This window comes from Vigna radiata, unplaced genomic scaffold (genome assembly GCF_000741045.1).
Source record: "Vigna radiata var. radiata cultivar VC1973A unplaced genomic scaffold, Vradiata_ver6 scaffold_282, whole genome shotgun sequence".
NCBI classification, from domain to species: domain Eukaryota; kingdom Viridiplantae; phylum Streptophyta; class Magnoliopsida; order Fabales; family Fabaceae; genus Vigna; species Vigna radiata.
In genome coordinates, this window is record NW_014542222.1 from 216,702 (window position 1) to 226,536 (window position 9,835).

Below are 9,835 nucleotides of genomic sequence, written 5' to 3' on the forward strand. Positions count from 1 at the left end.
TTTTTTTTTTTAAATATTTTAGTTTATTATATAGTTTAATACACCTTTTATTTGAATTAAAAAAACTAGTTACATTTAGTTTAATTAAAAAATATTTAAGGTTAAATACATTCAATGGTCCCTATTTTTGCTGGTTTTCTTCAAGTAGGTCCCCGTTTTTTAAAAATGATCAATTTAGTCCCTGAATTTGAAAAATCAAACCAATCAAGGACATTCCGTTAACTTCCTTGGACGGTGTTAAATATGGACTTTGCTGGCAAGAATACCTGTCATGCTGCATACAGGTGGCATATAATGTGTTTATGACGTGGTTACTATTTTAACTTTTTAAGGATTAAAATTTTAAAAACACGTGCTTTAAGTTTAAGTAAGGGTAAAATGAGGAAATTGGGAAATCAAGAGGAAAATCATATTGCCTTCACCTTCGTTTTACTCTGTTAATCAAATTGAGCACAAAATGTAATGTCAACGCCTTCAAAATTCAATAAGCATAACTCACAATAGAACATAGGCATGTACTACCCCTCAAAATGGCTTCAAAAGGCTTCAATACCTGCATCCAGAAGACACTATAGGAAAACAAAAGCATGAATCAGAGGCAGTTTCCTTTCATATCAGTTCTCATTCAAAATAGAAATCACAATCAGTTTTTCTCTCTAGCAAACAAGACCTCCCTCAATCTGAGTAACGATGTCCACTGCAACTAACCTCAATCTCAAGACTGCCTTTCACCTGAAACAAGCAAACCAAATAACAGATCCCATGCCAACATGCTCAGAGCTTATTCTTTATAACAAGCCATCCTATCCTCTACTGTACCCAGTACATTCGAACAAGGATGATCGATCAACACTATGACTTCATCATTAGTTCAACGTCATCATAGTGACTTCAATACCAAGAGCTAGGATTTGTCTCCTTCGGCCTATGACGCCAGACACAACGCCAATCAGTGGTGGAATCCATCAATAGACGACGTTCAAAAAAGAGAAGAAAAGAGGAAAATCGTTTTCGTCCCCGTCGTCGGCAGTGGAGCTACTGGAGGTAGGTGGTGGCACTGCTAGAGGCGCCTGGAGTTTAAGGGAGAAGAAAGAAAACCCTCGAACAGAGATGGAAGGGGAGCGACGCTGACGGCGCCGGCGAGGAAGCGTCTCCGGCGAGGACAACGGCGACGTTGAACAGTGGAGGCTGAGTCGTGGTCGGCAGTGGTGGTGGAAACGCAAGATGGAAGGTGTGTGTTCTCCTCTCACACGCGAAAAGGGGAGAGGAAGAAGAAGATCTGACGTTGCGGCCAACGGCGGCCCCGACGACTTTTGGGGTCTCCGGCGAAACTTTAGGCTAGGCGGTGGTCCGGCGCGACAATCACTTCTGGTGGAGGTGGTGATATGCACCGTGAGGAAGATGAAACCCTTTAGGTTTTTTTTTTTTGTTTTGTGCAGAGAAAGAGACTTGGTCTCTTGGAGGTGAAGTGGAAGAATGAGAGGGAGTTAGCCTCGACCCCTAGAGCTTCTGTTCAGACTCTTGGCCCTGATATCCAGATGGCAGACCACGTCATAAACTGGTTAAGTGACACCTGTTTACAAAATGACAGCTACTGTTGCCAACAAAGACTATTTTTAGCGCCGTCCAGAGAGGTTAATGGAATGTCCTTGATTAGTTTAATTTTACAAATTCAGAGACCAAATTGATCATTTTTTAAAAAGGAGACCTAATTGAAAAAAACCAGCAAAAATAGGGACCAATGAATCTATTTAACCAATATTTAAAATATATAATATTTATTTCTTCTACTTATACTTTTGTGGGTATGCCAGGTTTTTTGAGGAGAGAATGTGAAATGTGGTCTGTTAAAATTAAAGAGTTTAAATGCTGATTATAGACAAATCTTTCTAATACGGGTATAAGAATAAGAATTTAAATAACCACTCTAGCTATGAATATCATTGTTTTTCGTGGTCTCATTCGCATTCACTATTACTTTCTTACACATACCAATGACAAATTTTGGCTTTGAATGGTTTCAATTTCACGCATATTATAACTTTAGCTATTTACATGTAGTTTGCTATTTTCTTTTTTTTTTTAATAAAAGCATATTCCGTTTCTGTGCAAGTATCACGCGACAAAAATTATAATCTCAATGATAAAGTCTTACTAACGACATTGCACTAAAAACAACATTGAATTAGAGAAACCCCACCCACCTTTTAACGTAATTTGAAAATTGGATCAACAAAATACCCTAAAATGTGTTTCAGATAGTATAGTATAATTTATCGGATAAGATTCACAATCACTCCAAAGTCATAGTTTCTAACAGCTCGGGACAGCCATGCAGAGAAAAAAAAAATTAATCAATCAATATATTCAAATTTTAGTCACCAATGTAACGTGAGCAAGAAATTCAAACATGTTTCCGTAGACCACACCACTTAGAAATATTGTAATGCAGCTTCCAATTCACACTATCGAAATAGATAATATCTCAATATGTTAATTCATTCTGATGATATTATTTTAATGGATTTGAGATTGAAAATTGACACTTTATTTTTGTGAATAAATATTATAAATACCATCATTCTTTTTAGGCTTTGGCTAAAAGCTTTGTTCTGATAGGACTAAAATCCCACATCACTTATAAAATCACTTATAAATTAAAATTTAAAGTAATTTAAATATTTTCATAATTTTTCAAGACTCTTTTTAATGATAAAATTATAATGAAACTTTATATATATATATATATATATATATATATATATATATATATATATATATATATATATATATATATATATATATAAATTCTATCTACGGATGTGTCTTATATGAATATTACTAGGATGTTTTTCATTTTTTTCTAAATTAATTTTATAATTTATTGTTCTTTTGTTTATCTTTAACGTTTTTCTTTCTCTCTTTTTTAGTGTTTTTGCTTTTTGAGGGTCGAGGACGGCTATCACCATATTCTTCTTTGCGTTCTCAGTTTGATAACCAATTTATGAGTGTTCACTCCATATCGACCATCGTGAGGGTTGACCTGCAATAAACATTTTGATGCTCAAATTAGATATATTTTTTAAGAAGATTTTCTACTAAAATTAGGTCATGAAAAAATGTCCTTTGCCTTGACACTGAATCTATATTTATAAACCATAACACAACAATATAATCAAACCTGATAATTATTTATTAATGGTTGTTACCGACTCCTTTGCCCAACCCAACTACTTCAACCGGCTCGGCCTGGACACCTTCAACAGCCCAAGAGCCTTCTTTAGCATAGTCGGGCCTTCAAGCTCCCACGTCGTCTCCTGCCTCAACCACTCCTACTCCTCGAAAAGATAAAGGGAAGAGGAAATCCTCTAGAGAAAAATTTGTCTCCTCGCATAAAAGGAGTAGGAAAAATTCTCCCAAGGGTCCATTGTTGGTCGGGCCCCTAGATCACAATGTCTGGATTGCTCACGGGGCACAATTCAATCTTTCTCTCGAAGAGAAAAAGTTTTTTTTTTAAAGGAATGACTGTTGAAGAAGTTGCCGATATGGCTTATGAACTAAGCATTCAATCTAATGTCTATTTGACCTATGTTGTAGGGACTCTCAGTCAAATGAGGAACTACAAGCTGCCTAGCAGGATTTAGAGACGACCTCAATGAGGAGCGTACCTGTCATCTGAAGGAAGCTCAAAAGGCTATAGAATACAACAAAGTGAAGGTTGTTGCTGCTCTGATCAAGGCACGTATTACCAGTCGCCTCCTCTAGCATTCAGATGATGATTTAAACTTAGATTTTCAGCGGTCAAACAACAAATACAAAGACCTTACCACTGAGAGAGATAAACTTATGACTGAATAATTCCTACTCTATTACTACATATTTGGTCCTCAATTCAATGCCTAAAATGGAGACATGGTGTCTGTGTTTATAACTGTCTAAGGTGTGACTTCAACTCCAAGTTTTGGCGTTTGAGTCATTGAGGATTTATTTCATATCTTTACAAATTGCCTTTCTTAGGGCTTAAGGTGCACATATTTGGGCTCAACCTGTAAACGTCACATTTCAGATTGTTTTCAAAGGTGGTTGCTTGAGGTCTTCCTCTAAGGTGAGTTTTTTATGGCTTCGTGATGAGTGCATATTTATGCCCACATTTTATATTTAATTTCAAAATTTTAGTGGAATAATTGTACTTAAATGATTGATTTGAATAAGATTTGTGATGATTGACTTTATAGGGTTTGTGAATTAAAAAGACTTAAAATGTTATTTTAATCACATAAATTATTTTGTATAGTCTAATGTTTATTGATGCAGCTGGAATTAAAGTTTGAATTAAAATTTTGAAAAAGAGAGAAAAGACTAAAGTGTAAATAGAGAAAAATTGTGGACTTCTTAAAATTTTGGAAAATTAAAAAGGGTATAAATGAAATTTAGGAGACAATTAAGTTGATGTTTTAAAGATAATTAGTTAAATCTAGAAATATCAACATAAAATATATTCTAAATATTTTTATAATTATCTAAATATTTTAATTATTTGGAAGATATAAGATAAAAGATCTTATCAACAAAATATTGAGAGTCCAAGCCCAATCAAGCCCTATATAAAGAGACTCAAGGGAGAAATAAATCATAACTCATTCATTCATTCAGACTCCTCCACTAGAAGCAAGCATCCATAACTCCTCTCACTTTTATTTTACCATGTATTATACTCCATTCATGGAGGGCTAAGCTTCTAAGGCTATTCCACTGTAATTTCATTATGGATTCTGAGGTTAAGTTGAATTAATGTATTTGTTTCTTTTGATTATTGATTTGAGTTATTCTTGCTTTCTGTGTCTTTCATCTCTCAATCATATTAAAAACAACGATTTTTGCATCATAAGGTGTTTGAGTCTAGATGCATATTAATCATGAGTTCAAGGGTTTCTAGGTTTGATTAAGAATTTACTTTGATTGAATTTAGGAACTTTCATATGATTAAATGGTTTTTTGCTACTAACTGAGATTGTACTTTGATTGGTGGTAAGAATTTCAACTATAATTCATTGAGAATTTACTTTGATTAATTAAATTTTAATTTGGTTAGGATATCTGAGAATAGACATGATTAAATGCAATAGGATTTGATTGAGAATGTACTTTGGTTTAATTCATTATGAATAATCTAGAAAGGTCTTGCATTTGATGGAGAATCTACTTTGATTGATTGTGAGATCGCCCCCAAGTTAATTAAGAATGTACTTTAATAAATTTGAAACTTAAACAATAATCAATTAAACAATGATATGTGGCTAACCAATGATGAATCTATCTTGGAAAGCAGTGGAATTAGTCTATTTCATCATAATTGTTTCTAAGTTTCCTATTTGATACTCAACATTCTTTAAACATTAGTTTCATTAACATAGTTTCTCACTTTTATTATTTAGCATTGCATACCATTCATAAGCGTCAAATATTGGAAAAAAATTTCGTATTCGTTGGGAAACGACTCAGGGTTACTTTAACCCTAACTACTTTCTTGACTACTAACTTGTCAATACTAAAGTTGCCTTATAAAGTAGTATTAATTTGATAGCTTCAATGACAATGTATCACTTAGGCCTCACACTTCATGTTGCAGCCCCTGAGATTACTTTTAAGTGAAGGATTCTTCATGGCTTTAACCTTAGGTTAAGGCTTGAGGTTTCCCTCCAAGGTGAGTTTCTTCATGTGGTTCAAGTCTCAAGTTTCACACTTCAGCCGTGTCAAAGTCAGTTTGTCAGAAATTGCATAGAATTCCTCTACTTTCTTTATTTTTACACTTTGACTCTTATTAGATATCAAGAACTAGAAAACAAACTAAATATGAGTGAATTGAGCATAATTTAAACAGAAACAAAACAAGATAAGTGTCAAAGTTATCTTAAAATTCACTTAAATTAGACACTTATCAAATATTGTTTGAACCTTAGTCACTTTTAGCTAACTAATTGAGTATGTTTGGAATATAGCCTTTCATTATTAAAATTAAATATTTTTGGATCACAACCACTCATAACTATGTTAAAGTATTTTTTGGATAACAATCACTTCTAGCTAAACATGATAATTGTTAAGAAAACAATCACTCTTAGCTAAAGGTTTGGTGAAATATTGAAGTGGTTTAAAAAATCAAAAAGCTTTTTCTCCTAGACAAAGTGTATATTTTAAAGAAAAATACAAGGTTTAATCATTTTACTAGTTTGTTATTTCAACATAAAGAGTGTTCTAGTGAATATTTAGGTAGTTCAAACTTTGAACAACGAAACTAATAACGTTTAGGCATTTATGATCACTTACTTATTTCTCTTAATTTTAAAGATTTCTTTATATATATCAGAGTTGAGAAAATTGTTCGTTACAAATCCTTTTTTGTGCGTATTGAGAGCCTTCACTTTAAATATTCATATTCATAACTTCTTTTATTTATGTATAGACATAAAGGTTCATTATATATGCTTCATGCATCATTAAATTCTTATCTCTTTTTTAAGCAAACTTTTGATACTTGACATGATTTATTAAGCCTTAGTTAGAGAGTTTTCAACCAAACAAAAGAAAAATATAAGATTGTACGAAGAAATTAATTCTTCCATAATTGACATAAGGCATATGTACCTTAAATTGAAAAAAACTTTAACAAATGTTTTAAGAAATATTTTATATTGACTTGAGCTTTGTAAGATAATTTAAGTGGATGTGAAGATGAAAACATTCTCTGTAACAATGATAGGTTCCTAATCGGGAACCTATGGAAAACACACTTCACCCACACAAAGCACCCATCCAAGAATGTTGTATAACCTCTTTGTATTACTGAGCAATCAAGAATACAATGTAGAGAGCCTAACCTCCCCCTGATCAGGACAACACGTTCCTGTCAAACAATGGTATTTACTTCGCTAACCCCTTAAACTAATCTCACAGCTCTTATATACAAACCTCCTAACTACCCAATCTAACTTCCTTGGCAGTTAGGCTGTGAACCGGTCTGTGTACTAGTTCTCCTTCTGCTATATACAAGTAATGGCCTAACAATACCCCCCTCGCCTAAAACAACCTTGTCCCCAAGGTTGAATTCAGGATATTGTTCCTGAATGGTAGCCACATCTTCCCAGGTCGCTCCCTCATGACCTCTTTCTTGCCATTCTATCAGAACCTGTGGTACTGCCACTTCCCCCAACTGCCTTTGTCTCCTTTCTAAGATTCGCACAAGCCAAAACATGGGCCCCTCGACCTGTAGTTCCACCGGCAATTCCTTTTCTACTCTTTTCTCTCCCACCGCCTTCTTCAATTGCGATGCGTGAAAGATGGGATGAATCCTAGCTGTCTCGGGCAACTGTAGGCGAAAAGCAACCTTTCTCACTTGTTGCGACACTTGGAAATAGCCATAATAATGTGCTGCAAGTTTAGGATGTAAACGTGTCGGCATAGAAGACTGCCTTTGGGGCTTGATCCGCAAATAAACCCAATCTCCCACCTTGATATATGCTTCCCTCCTCTTTTTATTTGCCTGATTCACCATAGCATCATGCGCTCTTTTTAGTTGTTGCTGTAATTGCCTCAGCGCTTCATCTCTAGTAATCAAATCTTGTGCCGCCGTTTCAACAGTTGTTTCCCCAGGTATGAATCGACTCAAAGCTGGTGGGGGCCGTCCATATACAATTTCAAAAGGAGAAGATTTTGCTGCAGCCTGATAACTGGTATTATACCAGTATTCTGCCCAAGGTAAAACCGTCTTCCAGCTCCTAGGTTGCTCGGAACAAAAACACCTCAAGTATCCTTCAAGAATCCTGTTTACCACCTCTGTTTGACCATCAGTTTCTGGATGGTAAGTTGTACTCATTTTGAGCTGGGTGCCCTGTAGTTTAAAGAGCTCCCTCCAAAATACACTGAGAAACAAAGGATCCCTATCACTAACAATTGATGTAGGAATCCCGTGGAGTCGAACTATCTCCTGAGTAAAGGTCTCTGCCACTGTACGAGCTGAGTAAGGGTGTCTCAAGGCAATGAAGTGGCCATACTTACTCAACCTATCCACTACCACCAAAATAGAGTCAAAGCCTTGAGATTTGGGCAGCTTGACGATAAAGACTAGGCTCACTTCCTCCCAAATAGCCTGCGGAATTGGCAGAGGTTGTAATAAACCTTGGGGTGATGCAGCCATATACTTATGTTGTTGACAGATCACACATGTAGCCACATACTCGGTCACAGTTCTCTTCACCCCCACCCAATATAATGATTGGGCGATTCTTCTATACGTTCGGAATACGCCCGAATGTCCTCTAGTGTTAGGGACGTGAAATTCAGCTAGCAACCTTGGAATCCAACTAGATTTGGCCGACAAAACCAACCTCCCCTTATAATGCAGTCGGTCCTTCTCCATAGTATAAGCAGTGTGTGAATTCGGATCCCTCCTTACATCTTCAATGATCTTTTTAAGTGTTTCATCTTCCTCTACAAAGCCCTACTAAAGAATGCAATGGGCTTCTTGTTTTGCATTAACACAACACCAACACCTCCCCCTGAAGCATCACACTCCAAGTGAAACTCCTGAGTGAAATTGGGTAACACTAAAACTAGTGCACTTGTGATGGCTGCTTCAGAGCTGTCATGGCTGCTCCAGCCTTCTTTGTCCACTCAAACTTCCCCTTTTTTAACAGCTCTGTCAACGGTCTGTGGTGAGTCATTATTTCTTGACTGTATTTAGTTTATTGCACTTAAATAAATCAGGGAATTGTGTTTAATTGTCCGTTATTTCTCCGGTTTTCCTAATTCTGCTTAATTTGGTCAGAAATTCGTATTTTCACTAATTTGAATTTTCTGAGCTGATTAATTGCATTTTTGGCTGCAGGGAAATTTTGGGAAATATCATTTGGAGCATTAGGATGGTGGCGTGCACATTTTGTAGGGAGGTTTTTGGTTTTTATTTTCATTTGACTTTGCTTACATGGCATCTTAGTTGGAACACCCAAAGTATCTTTCATTTACCCCTTGGTTTGAAGCACTTTTTGTAGCAACTTCTTTCTAGCTCACGAGAATTTGTGCCTTGGTGTATTGGAGTCCAAATTTTTGCTCCATGAAGGAGAGAATGTCACGATTTTATGGTGTGCGGAAGGCACATGTTTATTTTCTTGGAGAATGAAGCACATAGGACAAAAGGAGGCAACATATGAATAGTTTATTGAAGGTTGAATTGAAGTTTGACTTTGGGGGACTACATAACTCATGACCATGAAGGTTTTCTTGGGCCATTTGCACTTTTAAATTAATTTGTTGGATGTATTTTGTCACATGGGATGTGTAGGAAAAAGCATGTTTAATTATTCCTTTGTTTTACATTAGTTTACATAGTAGGATTAGTTGTTTGTGGTTTCTTTAATTTAGTTTTGCATTTAAATTTATTTAACTGAGTTAGATAGTTGTTTGTAACTGTGTTGGTGTCTAGTATTTTAATTTATTTTAATGTTGTCTAATATGTTTGGTCTTGTTGCTTCAATTGCCATGGTAGATTAAATTAATTCAGTTAGTCATTAGCTATATTGTGATGTTTCCTTGAGATTTCTGGACTGTATGTGTGATTGCTACTCTGACTTGGTTAATATCAAATCTATATTTGAACTTGCAATTAGGTATATGCTTAGTTGCCCAGTTGGTGTTACTTCTTCGCTTAGTTGATGTAACTGCATGGTGTAAATTAGATTTGACATTAACATTGCGTCCGCTTAGTTCGCTTTTATGAAATCAGGGTTAACCTTCGCTTAGTTGGTTAACTTGTTGGATTAGAGGTTTGAGTCGCAACTTT